This window comes from Rhinoderma darwinii, chromosome 4, assembly GCF_050947455.1.
Source record: "Rhinoderma darwinii isolate aRhiDar2 chromosome 4, aRhiDar2.hap1, whole genome shotgun sequence".
Taxonomy (NCBI): domain Eukaryota; kingdom Metazoa; phylum Chordata; class Amphibia; order Anura; family Rhinodermatidae; genus Rhinoderma; species Rhinoderma darwinii.
Window position 1 is genome coordinate 350953232 of NC_134690.1, and position 17850 is coordinate 350971081.

General features: G+C 42.9%; 1 long non-coding RNA gene across 1 annotated transcript in view; it reads left to right on the top strand.

Annotated features, from left to right (window-relative positions):
* LOC142761305 (uncharacterized) overlaps positions 1–17850 on the top strand; it is a 65300-nt gene that overhangs the window by 8849 nt on the left and 38601 nt on the right. The window contains exon 2 of the long non-coding RNA XR_012883598.1: positions 17014–17303. This is a non-coding gene — a long non-coding RNA (uncharacterized LOC142761305). The remainder of the gene's footprint in view (positions 1–17013; positions 17304–17850) is intronic.

A 17850-nucleotide genomic window follows, 5' to 3' on the forward strand; every position in this document is an offset into this window, starting at 1 on the left:
CAACTCGCGTTTTTACGGCCGTTTTTGGAGCTGTTTTTCAATGGAGTCAATGAAAACCGCCTCCAAAAACGTCCCAAGAACTGTCCTGCACTTCTTTTGACGAGCCGTCATTTTGCGCGCCGTATTTTGACAGCGACGCGTAAAATAAAGCCTCGTGGGAAGAGAACATCGTAATTCCCATTGAAAGCAATGAGCAGATGTTTGTAGGCGTATTAGGGGCGTTTTTTCAGGCGTAATACGCCCCAATTATGCCTGAAAACACTGCGTGTGAACATTCCCTTACTGTAACTGCTGCGGATTTTGCCAACTGGATTTGCAGACTGAGAATCTGCAGTGTATTACAATAGTAGAAAAGTGGAGAAGATTTGAAAGACTTCATCCACATGCTGCAGGAAATTTACCTACGGTGCAGATTTTTGAAACCATAGCATGTCAATTTATGTTGTGGAAGGGCTGCATAGTTGTTGCAGACTTTCCCCATTGAGTTTAATGTGGAAGCGAAATTTTGCAACAAATAGCAAGTTTTGCGCAAAAGCTGCGAAATTTGTAGAAAAAAAAAAAAAGAATCACAAAAAAGAAACACAACTCGCAAATAAGACATGAAAAATTGACCCAGGTGAATAAAGCTTCTATTCTTTTTGAAAGTGCTGTCTTTTTTTCTTCTTGTCTATTCCAAGGGACCGTGGATCAGGTCCCGGAGAGGTGTGCACCCACATCTGGTCCACTGCTGTGGAACTCTTGTCTTTAAAAAAAATTGATGATCACTGCTCCTGGCGTTTTCATAGCAACACTTCACTCATCCCAATCTGGTCTCAGTGCTGCCGGCCTCCTGGGATGATGTTTCATCTCATGTGACCACTGTAGCCAATCACAGGCGGCAACGGTCACAAGGGAGAAAAAGTCATCCTAGAATGCCGGCAGTACCGACACCAGCCCTGGGGAAAGGGATGTCGCTATGTCAGACCAGGGGGAGGTAAGTATTGACTTTTTTCTCCCCACATCTTGTTTCTGCTGCGGCACTTCCAGCAGGAAGTCTGCACCAAATCAAACTTGAGAAAAGAACGTTTGTGTGTGTGACCCTGGCCTTATACTTATCCTTGTTCGATCCACCTTTAACTTTGCTCAAACAAACTGCACCAAAAACAGTGTTATTCCTGCCTTAGGCTGTGTTCACACGACTTATTTTCAGACGTAAGCGAGGCGTATTATGCCTAGTTTTACGTCTGAAAATAGGGCTACAATACGTCGGCAAACATCTGCCCATTCATTTGAATGGGTTTGCCGACGTACTGTGCAGACAACCTGTCATTTACGCGTCGTCGTTTGACAGCTGTCAAACGACGACGCGTAAAAATACAGCCTCGTCAAAAGAAGTGCAGGACACTTCTTTCAGACGTAATTTGAGCCGTTCTTCATTGAACGCAATGAAGCACAGCTCAAAATTTACGGCTGTCAGAGAAGCCTCGCAAAATGCGAGGAGGAGCTTTTACGTCTGAAACGAGGCAGCTGTTTTCTCCTGAAAACAGTCTGTCTTTTCAGACGTAAAAGCCTCTCATCGTGTGCACATACCCTTAAAGAGGATCTGTCACTAGTTTACTAATGCCCTATCTCCTATCTAATATAATAGGCGCTGTCACACTGATAATGCTAGTGACAATTATGTCCCAAAAAATTTATTATTTTAAATATTGGGAGCTTTTTTTCTAAATATGCAAATGAGGCTACACTAGACAAGTGAGTGATTCTCCTGATGGGGAGCTGCCTCACATCCTCTCACACTGTCCTATCAGCATGAAGCTGCTTCACACAGTGTGAGAGACTGAGGCTGGAGGGAAAGGGAATCACTTCAAACTGTCATATCTCAGGTGTCCTATGAAAGATGAGATTCTAGTCTTTCATATAACATCATTGCAGTTCTAGCTGTGAAACAACCAGAGACATCGGGATTGGAAGCTGTATACTATAAGATCACACTGTGTTGACGAGGCATGGAAGGGTGTGAAGCTGTATAATGCTGATTGGACAGCGTCATACAGAAAACATTACACCGCCCAGAGTGAAAAGAAAGTGTTACCTCCTATTTGGCTATTAGAGCAAAATTAACATATTTAGAAAAATGCTCATGTTTGCAAATAATAAAAGTTTTTGAAAACAAATCACACTGTAGTTAACATCATAGCGACTATTAGATTAGTTAGGCAATAAGGAATTAATAAATTAGTGACAGATTTCTTTTTTACTTTCCTCTTCCCATCCCTTGGTTGAACTTGATGGACATGTGTCTTTTTTTCAACCGTACGAACTATGTAACTATCCTCTTTAGGCTGGGTTCACACAGAGTTTTTTGCAGGAGGAAAATCTGCCTCAAAATTCCATCTGGAATTTTGAGGCAGATTTTCCTGTGCCTCCACGCCGATTTTCGCTGCGTTTTTCACCCATGGCCATTGAGCGCCATGGGCATAAAACGGCGCAAAATAAGCTTTCTCTGCCTCCCATTGATGTCAATGGGAGGTCAGAGGCATAAACGTCCGAAGATAGGGCATGTCCCTTCTTTTTCCTGCAAGCCTGTTTTTCCACGCGCTGGAAAAAAACGCCTCCGCCTCCCATTGAAATCAATGGGAGACATTTCCGGCCATTTTTCGGCACATTTTCTGACGTGGTTTCCGCGTCAAAAAACTCAGTGTGAACTGGCCCTTTAGTTGCTTCTTGTGTAAATGACAATAAAATTTAGTCCCATGTTACTTTGTCCCCTCTAGTACAGGTGGCAGTATCTTTTATGCCTCACAGACAGTCACACAGCAGGACATGATGTTGTTGTGGTTCAGTACGATTCAAACACAATAGAGGAGGCTTACCAATAGTGTGGCAAGATGCAAGAACTTAAAGGGGGGGGGGGGTGGATGTAAAATGTCTCTGATGGGAAAACCCCTTTAATGCCTTTTTACACGGGCCAATTATTGGGCAAGCAAGCGTAAACAGGGCAACGATCGGCCGAATAATGTATAGTTTATGTTGTTGGCAGCAGATCTCACTACTGATCTCCCAGATGCGCTGCCGACATGATAGAAATGTACGGGGATGAGCGAGTAACGAACGCTCGTGCCCATACTAGCTCCTTGTAGAAGGAGCAATTTAGCTCGTTTACATGGCCCACGTCGGGCCGTGTAAGAGGACCCTTAGAAGTCATAGTCCGTTTATCAAAATGGTACATGCAGAGTAATATATTTGGTGTGACTCTCGGTACGATAAACACATCTCTCTACAGTACGGCTCTTGTACATGTAGACCAATATTTTGCATCAAGAAATTGTTAGTCTTTAATGAAAATATGGTTTATTGTATCACATTGTATTGCTGTAATTGCTCACATGGCTTGAATAGTATTTGAAATGCTTGTGGCGAGCAGTATTATGATGTTTACTGCCTTGCGCTGGTTTTTGTTCTGTATTTATTTGCTAATGTAGATGGTTAGGGTCCTTTTACATCACATTTAGGAATCCCGTTCAAACAGTTTGTGTTTTCCCTTTTCAAATGGATCCGTTTACAGATCTATAGGTTTTCTGTTTCAATAATATTCTTATTATTAGATAAGACCAGAGTCACAACAGACATCTAAACAGGTTTACATAATACTGTTAGTTTAACATGCACAGTTAGGGTATGTTCACACGGCCTATTTACGGACGTAATTCGGGCGTTTTTGCCCCGAATTACGTCTGAAAATAGCGCCTCAATAGCGCTGACAAACATCTGCCCATTGAAAGCAATGGGCAGACGTTTGTCTGTTCACACGAGGCGTATATTTACGCGCCGCTGTCAAATGACGGCGCGTAAATAGACGCCCGCGTCAAAGAAGTGACCTGTCACTTCTTTGGCCGTAATTGGAGCCGTTATTCATTGACTCCAATGAATAGCAGCGCTAATTACGGCCGTAATGGACGCGGCGTTCAAGCGCCTGCACATGCCGGTACGGCTGAAATTACGGGGATGTTTTCAGGCTGAAACATCCCCGTAATTTCAGCCGTAACGGACGCCCTCGTGTGAACATACCCTTATACAATTATTCACCAAAGGATCAAAGCAAAACCGAAATACACAAGGAACAGCTGGATGGTCGAGTTAGACCGATAGAACTACACAAATCTATAATAGGTTTTCACTTGGGGCTTTAACGGTCAGTTTCACAAGTTTCCGTCAGGATATATATTTTTTTTTCAACAGGACAGACAAACTGTCTTGTTTTCTGACAGATCTATTTTTTCTGCACAATAGTCTAGGGCAACAGGATCCATAGGCAGGGTTCCCACGGAGCAAATAAGCTGCATAAAAATCACGCAGCGAGTCTGACATGGAAGCCGCAGTACATATTGTCCAAAAAATTTAATAAATAAATAAAAAAATAAAATCGCACCACATTGTTTTTTTGGAACATTATAAAAATCTTTAACTGTCTTTTACTTTTTACTTTTTTTTTTTTATTAGTCCCCTAGGGGACTTGAACCAGCGATCGTTGGATCGCTTGCATGATATACTGCAATACTAATGTATAGCAGTAGATCATGATTCTGACAGAGGCAGGGCTTCAAAGGAGTACAAAGATGGCAGACCTGGGAACCTTCATTAGGCCCCCAGGCTGCCATAACAACCATAGTTACCGGCTGATCCCGTCGCTGGGGGGGTTATCGGGGGGCACGATGCCGTGTCCAAGGGGGCGCCCCCCTGATTCTAACAATTTAAATGCAGCGGTCGCGATTGACTATGGCATTTAAGGTGTTAAACAGGCGGAATCAAAGTGATCTTTGATTCCGCCCGTTGCAGTAAGGTGTCAGCTGTATAACGGCCGTCACCCGCTGAGTATGGAGCGGGCTCAACCCGCTCTATACTTCCCCCTTAACGGCTGCCGCGTACTAGTACGTGGTATGTTGTTAAGGGGTTAAAGAGCATTTCCCTCTAAGGCCATGTTCACACAGTTTTTTGCAGGCAGAAAAATCTGCTTCATAATTCCTTCAGGAATTTTGAGGCAGATTTTGGCCTGCCTGCACTTTCTTTGCCGCGTTTTTTGGCCGCGGCAGTTGAGGGCCACAATTAAAAAAAACAAAACACGAAAACCGCTTTCTGTGCCTCCCATTGACATCAATGGGAGGTCATAGATGGAAACGTGGGCAGGAAGAGTATGACTTTTTTTCCTGCAAGTTTTTTTTTCCACTTGCGAGGGAAAAAAAAACAAACGCCTCCGCCTCCAATTGAAATCAATTGGCTGCATTGGTCACATGGGATGAAACCTCATCCCAGGAGGACAGCTTGGTTGAAGAAGCACAGAATTTTGGGTAAGTATAAGATTTTTATTTTTTTTCTGAGTTTATCACAGCTTTTCTTCCACAAAAAACACATCTGCTATTTGTTAAGGGTTTTGCCTTCCTATTTAATTAAAAGTGGGAAAACCTGCAACAAAAAAGCAGCGATTACGCAAATACAATTGACATGCTGCGGATTAAAATACCACCCCGCAGGTCAATTTCTGAGGTTTTTTTTCCACTTATTTACGCAGCGTGTGGATGAGAGCTGTTCAAATCGCATCCACTCTACTGCTACTGTATTATTCTGCAGATGTTCCGCCACTAAATCATGTTCGGAATTTATGCCGGGTTCCCATGTTGCATAAACGCTGCAGAATTTAAGCAACTGAATTCTGTGCGTAAATTCCGCAGCATTTACAGTAGCAGCAAAGTGGTTGAGATTTAGAAAATCTCATGCCCAGGCTGCGGAAATAAACCGCAGCGTAAACGTTAATAAATTGACCTGTGATTTGGAATTTAAATCCGTATCACGTCAATTTATGGTGCATTTCTGTTGATCTTCCGTTGCAGGATTTCCAGCTTGAATTCAACGGGGATTCTAATCCCTCAACAGAAAGCAAAGAGTTGCGACTTTTGCCGAAAAAAAGAAAAATCATATTTACCCAGAAGGCCCTCCTTCTTCCTGCAGTCCGGCCTCCTGGGATGACGTTTCACTCCATGTGAACGCTGCCGCCAATCACATGCTTCAGCATCACATGGCCTGCAACTTCATCGTAGGAGGCTGGACAACGCGCAGAAAAGAGTAAGGGGGTAAGACCTCATGCACACAACCGTAGCCATGTGCACTGCAGTGATTTTCAGGCCGGCCGCGGAGTGTCATCCGCAAATCGCGGGCCGTGCACATGGCCGCGTCCATTATTTTCTATGAGTCTGGACTGCAGAACACGGCCGTAATAAGACATGTCCGTTCTCTCTGTGGTTCAGGCTCCTGGGCCATGCACAAACCGTGTAAACCATGGTCGTGTGCATGTGCTCATAGAAATGAATGGGGCCGCAATTCTCCCGTGGATTTTCAATTTTTTTTGATGGAATGTACGGGTTCAAGGTCGGACACGCTGCCTGATTTTTACAAATCGTATCCGACCAGTGGGAACCCGGCCTTAGGGTGGATTCACATGTGGCATATAGTGTTGCAGAAATTTTGTTTGTTATATGAATGGGATTTGTTCTTTACACTTCTAGCACGGGACAGTTCAGGCCGAGAAAAACGTTCCATGCGTTGGATGGGGATTCCCGGCATAGACATTTATAATGCTAGGAGTCTCTGCCTTCCCGTGGAACTGCTGTTTCGTACTGAACAAACAAAATGATTCGCGTAGAGGCAGAGACTCGTAGCATCATAAGTGTATGGTGGCAAGAGTCCCGTTCATCTGTACCACGGTCAGGCTGGGAAATCTATCCAACACGCAGACCGTTTCTCACGGCCTGAACTCGGTTGTGTGCAGGAGATATTAGCAAGCGCGTGGAATTCTGCAAGTTTCATTCAGATGATTGAAACTGGTTTTGAGTCTCAGAAACTTCTCCAACAAAATCTGCAGCGTGTGAATCCACTCTGCCATGATACATAGCCCGCACCCACATAACTGGATAATTACACTGGTTTCACATTAAACCCTAAAGTGATCTAAATTCAGTTCAGTAAAACCTCGGAGGCCTGGGTATGGCAGCCATAATACGGATGCTACATGTGGCAGTATTATGGACACTGGAAATGTTCTTCTGGCAGAGCTTCTATTCAGGACTATTCAAGTACTAAACACGCCTTACAACTTTGTACAATGATCAGTCGTAGTTGGAAAAGTTCAATCCACTACATGTCAGTGAAATATAGCCAGAACAAAGAACACTAGATGGAGGTTTCCATCTGTTGGGGTACTACAAGTCCCAGCATGTTTGTACTTGCCTCTTCACAGAAGCTGGAGAGCCACATGTTTTCTAAGCCTGGTGCTTGCCACATACATCCTTGTAGTCTGTCTCAGGCATACCTCTATCTTCTGAACATGCCTCCAGCATTGGGAGGTAACCACTTACTAACCTGACACCTCACCTGCGTGCTAATGAAATGTGAGCAGTCACAGACATCTACAGGCCCAGTAAACAGGCAAAGCAATAGCTATCCACCTCCAGGGTGACCTTTGGAAGCTGAGCGCTTAACGGATCGTTCCTTCTCCACTTAGGAAACACAACTGATTTTCTGGTGATAGTGAAGACTTTACACAATGCAGTCATTCTTCAACGACCGGCGCTCCGCACATGTGACCTACATCTCTCTGTAAATGCTAAACGCTATTTTACAAAAGCTCAGATACAATGTTATTTGTTCATTTAATGTCCAATATATCCATTTATGTGACACATCCTTCAAATGCTTTAAAAAACACATTATGACATGTAAGGGCTTGTCCACACAGAGCGGAATTGCTGCGTATTTTCAGTCCGGAATTGTGGATGGAAAATCCGCAGCAGAATACAGTAGCAGCAAAGTGGGTGAGATTTAACAAATCTCATCCACACACTGCGTAAATATTCCGAGCAGAAATTGACCTGCGGTGCGTATTTTTCGGACCGTCAATACCTGTTGCGGAAAAACGCAGCACAATTCACACCATTTTCTGCCATCAAAAACTATGCGTTTTTGCCACAGAAGAAAGTCTGCTACTTACAATGGAATTGCTGCAGAAATTTTCTGCAGCAATTCCGTTACGTGTGGACAAGCCCTTAGTGGGAAGCATATTCCATATAAACACTGCATGTGTCTTTTGTGTCCGTGTACAGTCTGTATTCTACACATAGAAGTCAATGGGGTTTGACAAAATGTGGAGCCTGCTATTTTCATCCATATTTACATTCTTTATTACAATATAGCATAAAACACAGATGTATAAAATACAGATGTAATAAAAAAAAAAAAACGGACACAACACGGTGTTAAATTCCTTCAATGCATATTGATATCAGAACATGGCAGTAGTGCAGCCTCAGGCTTTAGGCCTTTAACCTCAAACAATTCTATATCACTATAGTAATATGATATTATAACTGCTTTTTACACTGTTCACTATGGAACTTTTTAATAATTCCTTTGGATAGGTCTCCTTTAAACTACAGTTATTTCAAAAGTTTATTTAAGTAACATACAAAATAAAGTTGGTGAAGATATTCAATAGTCATGCAGTCATTCATTTCAGCACTAAATGTGTTAAATATGCGGAGAGGTTGTAGACAATACTTTTAAAAGGATTTTTAGACTCCCACCCAGAGAATTTCAGGCACACCCATTCATTCTTTGAATCACTCATATACCGAATTAGGACACAGCCCTACTTCCCTGACAAAACCCGTAGGACCTCTAATGTCATGTTGAAAGGAACCTATCAATAGCTGCGTGTAATTCCCTGCAATATAACCTTTATACTATATTCTTATTTCCAGGATGATCTGACTTTTCATTCAGTCTCTTTTCTCACCCACTGCAGCCTATCAGTTACATCATACTCCATCTAAAGCCCTCTGGCTCTGAAACTGTGGTGTGCTCACAAGCAGTTTCAGATTCCTAACAATAAGGCCTCATGCACACGAACGTGCTTTTGCGGCCGAAATTCCCCCGAAAATCCACGGGAGAATTGCGGCCCCATTCATTCCTATGTGGCCATGCACACGACCGTGGTTTTCACGGTCCGTGCATGGCCCAGGAGCCATTATGGCCCAGGCCCAGGAGCCCGCACCGCAGAAAGAACGGGCAAGCCTTATTACGGCTGTGTTTTGCGGTCTGGGCACATTGAAAATAATGGACGCGGCGATTTGCGGGCGGCTCGCGGCTGTCACTCCGTGGCCGGCCGACCCGAAAATCACGGCCGTGCACATGGCTACGGTCATGTGCATGAGGCCTAAACCTATATTGTACAAAGGCAGAATATGTAGTAGTATTATTATTGTTATTATCATTTTATAGAATTTTATACCGGTATTTGCTGTGAATGGGAAGACCCTACTTTATGCAATCTGATTCACGTTTTACAATTTATATGATTTGTCTTTATTGGACTGAATCTCCAATTTTATGAAGATTCACAAGATAAAGCTGCAAATAGCTCCTGTTACCTATTTAAAGTATGACAAAAACAGCTGGAGGGAGCTCTGTTACAGATCTCCATTGCAGCTCTTTCTCCCTCAATTGCTAAAAATATTCGACCTGACTACAAAGGAGTTGAGCAGTTTGAACTGTGCATGAATATGTCATGGTGGTAAAAAATTGATGTTTTGTTCCCTTTCTAGTTGATCGAATAGTGTCAATATTTTTGTAAGACCACATTTAGGTGTGGCAGATTTGTTGCTTTGGCAATACAGTAATTTTGGCACGCCATGTGAAACTTAGCTTTTATTTTATTATGCAGGTTTGATAAGGCCCCATGTACATGGCCATATTATGTCTACATTTTCTACAGAGCTGTAATAAGGCACCCATAGAATTAGCCTATAGTGTACCTCCATATGAAATCAGAGGCATACAAAAGCTACAGTAAAAGCCCCACAAATCTCATCGGAAATCAATTGTTGCAGTCTGCAAAAGTTGTTATGGACTGTGTCAAGCACCCCTTATAAAAGAAGTGCACTTAGCCTTGTGTGTCACTGTGTTTATATATGTTTGCATGTAATGTTGTGTTGTTAATATGTTGGCACTGTACATTAAGAAGCCATGATGACTTGGCAACACTTTGAGTACATGGGACATCTGGTCATGGTGTGGATGCCTAATTTGCACCACATGGGCTTCGTGAGTAGGCGGAATTGTTGTTTTTTTATAAGGTGGTACTGTGGTGCGCCTCGTGGTTGGAAAGAGTAAATCAGTGAAGAAATGACAATGTGTGAGACAGAGAGACCGAGTACAGCAGAGCAAGCTGTGAGGTGCTAGGTAGAGATACTGCACAGGGCTGTCAGTGCAAATAAAATGAGAAGAGAATCTGTGTAGAGGAGTAAGTTGCGCCAGCTTTCATCGCTGCAAAACCCAATGGATCCTGCTGGCTGGTACGTACTACTGACCTCGACCGGTTATTACGAGTGACTTGGGATCGTACGAGGTAGAGGCCCTGTGTCTGCTGCAAGTGGTGATGAAGTATGTTCAGAGGAAGAGTGCTCCTGTACTGTGGCAGGTGGAGTTGTGCTGTGCGCATTTAAAGTTTGGAAGTGCCAAGTGCTGTGCCCATAAGCAATTGAAACTGCCAAGCTCTGTACCCACTCAGAGACTGTTACCGCTAAGCTGGTACCCATTTGTGTCTGTAACCAGGACCGGCTCCAGGTTTATGTGACCCTTGGGTGACAGACTTAGTGAGCCCCTTTGCGGGGGAACTCACGGTGGCCGTAAAATGGCAGAAAACGTCATTTTGTGCCCCCCATATAGAAGTTAGGCCCTGTTTTATGTCCGCATATAGAAGTTAGGCCCCCTGTTTGTACCCCCATAAATTTAGTGCCCTCTGTAGATAGTGCCACACAGCCCCCCTTCCTGGTAGTGCCACATAGCCCCCCTCCCTGTAGGTAGCGCCTTTGGGGCTCCCTCTAGGAGTGGAATCCCCAGCCAGAGCATTGCCGACGCTCTGACCGGGGATTCCGCTTCAGGAGAAGCCCCTGACTTCACTTTCCAAATATATGGACGATGATGTCAGGGGCAACCGCAGAGCCATAGTCCCGGGAAGAGCACTACTAGCACTCTGACTGGGACTCCTGCTCTGCTCTGCTCCTGACATCACTGTCTATATATTGATAGTGATGTCCGGAGCAGAACCTAAGTCCCGGGCAGAGTGCTATTAAAGGCTCTGCTACGGTACTCCGGCTCTGTGGAAGCCTCTAGCATCACTGTCCATATATGGACAGTGATATCAGTGGTAACCCCAGAGCCGGAGTCCTGTCTGGGACTCCAGCTCTACTCCTGACAACACTGTCCATATATGGACAGTGAAGTCAGGGGCTTCCAAAGAGCCTAAGTCCTGGAGCAGAGCCGCTTCTAGCGCCCTGCCTGGGACAACTTCTCTCCTCCTGGCATCTGTGTCCATATATGGACAGGGATTTCATGGGCAACCCCAGAGCCAAAGTCCCAGGCAGAGCGCTACTAGTACTCTGCCTGGAAGTTTGTAGCCTAGTAAATGGCAGAGTAGGGAGATACATCCCTGCTTTGCCATAGCGCTCAATAGTATCTGCGTCCTGCGGCTCATAGATAGTGCTACCGGGCATGGGGGGGCCCATGACGGCAGGCGGCACGGGCCCCCTCATGCCGCGGGCCATGTAGCCGCCGCTATGGCTGCTACAGCGGTAGTTACACCGCCTCCTAGACAGGGGCTCTCTCTAGAAGCAGAATCCACGGCAAGAGCACCAGAAATAATCTAGATGGGGATTCCTCTCCTAGAGGAGCCATGACGGCAGTGTCCGCACACGGGTAGTGGGCCCCGGCACTTGCGCGCGTTCGCCAGGTGCTGACGCTGGCCCTGTTTGTAATCACTACACTGTGTACCGACTCCTGTAACCGCCAAGTTGTGTGCCTCGTTGTAACTATTAGGGTATGTTCACACGCAAACTGAAAAAACATCTGAAAATCCAGAGCTGTTTTCAGGCGTAAACCGCTCCTGAATTTCAGATGTTTTTGCAAGTACTCGCGCTTTTGACAGCGACGCAGAAAATTACACCTCATCTGAACAAAACATCGTTAAACCCATTGCAAGCAATGGGCAGATGTTTGTAGGCGTAATGGAGCCGTCTTTTCAGGTATAATTCGAGGCGTAAAACGCCCGAATTACGCCTGAAAATAGGCCGTGTGAACATACCCTTACACACAAAACAAAAAACGTCTGAAAATACAGAGCTGTTTTCAAGGTAAAACAGCTCCTTATTTTCAGATGTTTTTTTTTAAGCCTCAAAACGGGCGCGTAAAAAAAACGGCCCGGCGGAACAGAACGCCGTTTTCCCATTGCAATCAATGGGCAGGCTTATGGAGGCGTTCTGCTTCCGATTTCTAGGCAGTTTACGGCCCGAAAAACGGCCGAAAATAAGCTGTGTGAACTTAAGCTCACTGCCCCCAAGTGGAGTAGAACTTAAGTTTCTGTTGTCAACCACTGTGTCTGACTCCATTACGGTGCCATCTTCGGTGGTGTCCCATGTCAGGGTCAAGGGGGACCCCTACTAAGAACTGACCCTTTTACAGCATGCTCCATTGAATTATGTATGTATGAAGCTTTTCTCCACTAGAAGTGGTATTTATATGCCAAATGGATGCATGAAGAAAGCCAATCTAAAAAATGTTGAAGATTATGTGGCGTTTATGATTGCCGTTATCCCGGAGTGCCTCTATTCATTCCGGTGATCACGTGACTGTTCACATGATCATTGAGATGCCATTGACAACTGAACAGCCTTAACAGTGGTATATTTTAATTTTATTTCCGCAGTGTAAACTTACGCTGCGGAAAACTGTACAATGTCAAATTGGAAAAATATTCTACAACGCACACAATTTCTTGTGTGGTGAAATATTTTTCCATAGGCTTATATTGTAACGTTTTCTGCAGTGTATTTTTACACTGCGGAAATACAAGGCAAATAAGTAAGTTTAAAATTATAGAGTAAAAAAAAGATGTATTTAAAATTTACTCCAAAGCCCACCAAACATGAAAATAACTACATCAACACAAGCCATCAAGGTTGAATTCAGAATGCTGCTTCATAGGAAGCGTGAAAGTCCATCCTGCTAGATCTTGATGAACGCGTTTATCGAGCTCAAAGAAGGCACCCAGAAAATCTTCGGTTTTTATTAGCTGAGGAAGTTGGATTTACTTTCATTAACTTTGATGGTTTCTGTCCTTCCTGAGACGAGCAAATGTTAAAAACTGGCAATCACCCTTCCTGAATTCCCTGGTTACTTCAATAAACAATTTTAAACAGCTACATAAGATAAGGATATGCAACTTCTCTTCCTCCCCTGAGAGTTCTTAAAGGAATACTAAACAGAAAATGCACAAAAAAAACAACCTTCATTTAATCTTCTCCTTTCCATTGATTCGATTTTGTCACATATTGCAATTAATATTAATATATATTTTTTTTACATTTATAACGTGCAGTCCTGAACCCCTTGGATGTCGCTTCAGCAGGATGCCATACATGCAGGGCCACACTGTCTATGAGCTTCTGCTGTTGCCTCTCTGAGGGGGCGACTATGCCACTGAAACGAGCCACCGCCACCCTCTGCCGCACTATAAATATACCTGCTTCTATATGACGCAGATACAATTACATGCATAAGCGCCAAATAGTAGGGCACATTCCATGCCCTGTCATTCAGCGTCTTTTAAACGATTCAAGTGGCGCGATGGCGCCGCTTGCGTCGTTCAGCCCCAGCAGACCTAGAAGAAGAGAAGGCTTGCATTACCACAGGACGGCATGGGAATGGGATCAGGTGAATATGTAGTTTTGTTTTCTCTTAAAAGTATGAGTGGCAGACACACATCACTAAAATGAAGGATAAGGAAGGCCAGATTCATTCGGACCCTAAGAAAATAAATGCTGTACTAGAGGAATTCTACCAGCAGCTATATACTTCCACAGCGGGACCTGGGGATTTACAAGGAAGCCAGTTTTTGGCTAATCTCCCCATGCCCACACTCACCCAGGAACAATTAGGGGAACTGAATGCATCTATCACGCAGGAAGAACTACAGCAGACGATTAAGACATTGGCAAATGGAAAGGCGCCGGGACCTGATGGTTACCCGGCGGAATTCTACAAAATATTGCAAGACCAGGTAACTCCTCCGTTACTAACATACTTTAATTCATTGTTAATGGGAGAAGGCATTCCTATAGCAGCAAACATGGCGTATATAAAAGTGTTGCCCAAAGAGGGGAAAGATTTGTTACTGCCGGGCTCCTATAGACCAATATCGTTAATTAACCAGGATCTTAAGCTAATCTCGAAAATCATGGCGACCAGACTGGCTCAGATAATGCCATTATTGGTGGGTCCTTCACAAGTGGGATTTATAAAAGGCAGGTCGGCAGTGACAAACATAAGAAAGGTACTGGGAGTCATGGACGGGATAAGGGCCGAGGTAAAGTCACACAACCAGGCAGCGATAGTGTTATTGGATGCTGAAAAAGCATTTGACAATGTTGAGTGGAGGTGGTTAGATATGGTCATGGATAAATTCAATATACAAGGAGCATTCAGAGTATATTTGAAAACGCTATACAATAATCCAACAGCAGCAGTTTGCACTCCGGGCATTAGATCAAAAATGTTTAAGTTGTCAAAAGGCACACGGCAGGGGTGTCCCTTGTCACCACTTTTATTTGACCTTGCTTTGGAGCCTCTGATACGGGTTCTGGAGCGAGGGCAGATATACTCAGGGATCCAAGTAGGCGAAATGGAAGTTAAGACAGCGGTCTTTGCAGATGACATTCTGTTGTTTCTTTCCCAACCGTCCAGGCACTTGCCTAGAGTATTTGAAGTGATTCAGGAATATGGAAAACATGCGGGACTGAAAATTAACACAAGCAAGTGTGAACTTTTAGGTTTAACACATCATAATCACACAGCAGACGAAAACCTTCAGCGACTGGGAATTAAAATAGCAAAAACACGAATAAAATATCTGGGAATACATATAGGGCGGAGCACAGGAACGCTATACCAACTAAATTACGAACCCATTTTCAGCAAAATAAAAGTGGAACTACAAAGATGGATGGCTTTACCATTGTCCATGTTTGGGAGATGCCATTTGGTCAAAATGATTTCCTTTGCGAGATTACTATATCCACTGCAAACACTGCCTCTGTTGCTAAAACATAAAGATGTAAATGCCTTCAATTCGGCCATAACGAAATTCATATGGATGAATAAGCGCCCTAGAGTGTCATTGCTAAAATTACAGGGATATCATTGGCAAGGGGGGGTGAACATACCACACTTGAGAGGTTATAATATAGCTAGCCTTTTCCGCCATGTCCTGGACTGGATACATAAAACTAGCCACTATTCGAATAGAAACTTGGAGTCGGCTCTGGCGGGAGAATATGATCTCCGGGCTTTGTTACACACTAAGCTAGGACACCTACCTCAAAAGGTCAAGTCCTCAGTCATATTACGTGACACAATAATGTGTTGGAAGGAAGTGAGGAAAAAACAGGGCCTTTCCTTCCAGTTATCTAAGTATTTGCCCCTTTGGAATGATGCCCGGTTTCCGGCGGGGCAGTCTAGCAGTCTATTTAAGGCATGGAAAAACAAAGGGATAGACACAGTAGAACATGTATTGCATGGGACGGAACCAAGGTTAAAGACGCTAACAGAACTGGGGAGTGAATATGGAATTCAGCAAACTCATTTTTTACAATATATGCAAATTAGAGCTTTTTGTACGAAGCTGGTGGGGAATTTAGAAAAAGAAATAATAGACAATCCCTTTGATACACTAGTGGGAGAAGATTCCCATAGGAAGTCCCTGTCGGAATTATACCGGGCAATGAAAGGTATTTATGTAAAACTAGAAAATAAAAATCAATTTCCATATTGGAGACGTATTTTCAAAACCCCAGATATAAATGAACAATTACTGGAGGGATGGCAAACAGTGAGAAAGCATGTGATTAATGAAGTGTGGAGGGAGACACAATTTAGACTGATACATGCAGCCATTTATGCTTTTAATATACCACCCACAGCTGAAAATCCAAATAGGATACATTCCTGCCCAAAGTGTGCTCAGCCGCACACAGACTTATATCATGGTATCTGGTTGTGTTCGGCTACTCAGGGATATTGGACGGAAGTATTAACATATATCAAGAAGCTATGGGGTAAAACTATTCCATTGAGCCCGACGCTGTTATTATTTCATTCAATAGCGTTAGTGGACACTGCAGAAGAGGGAATATTGCAACGCATACCGCCGTTAGCACACATAATAATACTTATAGCCAAGAGGTGCATCCTGAAAAATTGGTTGGAAACTAACACCCCAAAGATGGAACAATTAGTCCAGCAACTACATGGATATTTACATTCGGACAGAATGGAAGCACTAAGGCACAAAGAGCGGGGGACGGTGAAATTTTTTAGAAAATGGAGGCCATTTTTAGAACAAATGACAGAATCCGATATAGCAAAAACGATGGAAGGTTTTAGACAAACTAAATGGTATCTCATCGAAGATATTAAAGGGACATTAGGGAAACTAAAAACAGCAGAATCAAACAGTCAGATAGGAACACATTGAAAGCAAGACATAAAAGGAGCAAGAGAAGAGACAAATGAGGAATTATTGGTTAGGCTACCATAGTTAATGTGTTAAATGTTTTTGGTTTTGTATGTGTAATCTGTTGCCAAAGCTGCAATAGCTCTATAAATTAGAAAAGTTTGGACTTACCAGCGGAAGAAAGACTATGTACCATAGCTGTACCAGTTTCAGGGTATAAATAATGTGATGTATTGTACATTTCTGCTATAATATTATATTATATGTATGTTAAAGATATATGTAAAACTCAATAAAAAAAAAGTTTAAAAAAAAAAAAGTATGAGTGGTATTATCTACAGGGATATTGTCTATAGTGGTTTGATGCTACGGATATCTTCATCCACGCCATTTTTTAAATATGCTTTTTTTTTTGGCAGCACAGCACAGTCTGTCCTTTAACCAAAGAAATGTTATATACAGAGTAATATATCAGAACAGAAGATACCCAGGTATACTCATCTGATCCAGGATTGTGATTCCAACCTGCACATTCTGACATTCCCAGAGAGTGCCTTCCTTGTCGGCTATGTTTAGAGCCAAGGAAGACAGGGATAGATGGACTTTATCCAACTAATCTTTTACCGGGCCTGGTCTAATCCATCTCCGTCTAGTGCTCCTCAAGGATTTTTCGGGAGATCAACAAAAGCAAGTAGTCCTCAAACCAAAGGTGAGTGAAATTCCAGGAATATAGGAGATAGTAAAAATTGTGTAGTGCTCTTTTCATGTGGCGTTTCCACACCACCTGTGATTGCTTAGGCAGCATTGACGTCACTACCTGCCATAAGCACCTAATTTACCGTTCAGCTGACGCGTTTCATCCCTAAACGGGATTTCCTCAGAGCGATTCCATTACTACAAAGAAATATGGCATCTTTATAGTGCCTAGCTTAAAGGGAATGTGTCCCTACAATCGGTCTTTTACGTAATTTTTACAAAATGTAATTTGAGTAGATTCATTTAACACATTATATAAACAATCCCATAAGAAACAAATACAAATGACACAGAATATCATTTCCTGTGGAATTTATAAGCAATCAGAGGTGTCCTCACCAAAAAACAAAAAATAAACACGAAATACAAAATAAATAACAGAAAACAAATGTATAAATAAAAATATATAAAAAATATATAAAATATAATAATAATAAAGAAAATAAAAATAATTGATATTAAAAAAAATATAAAAATAAATATAAAATAAAATAAATCCT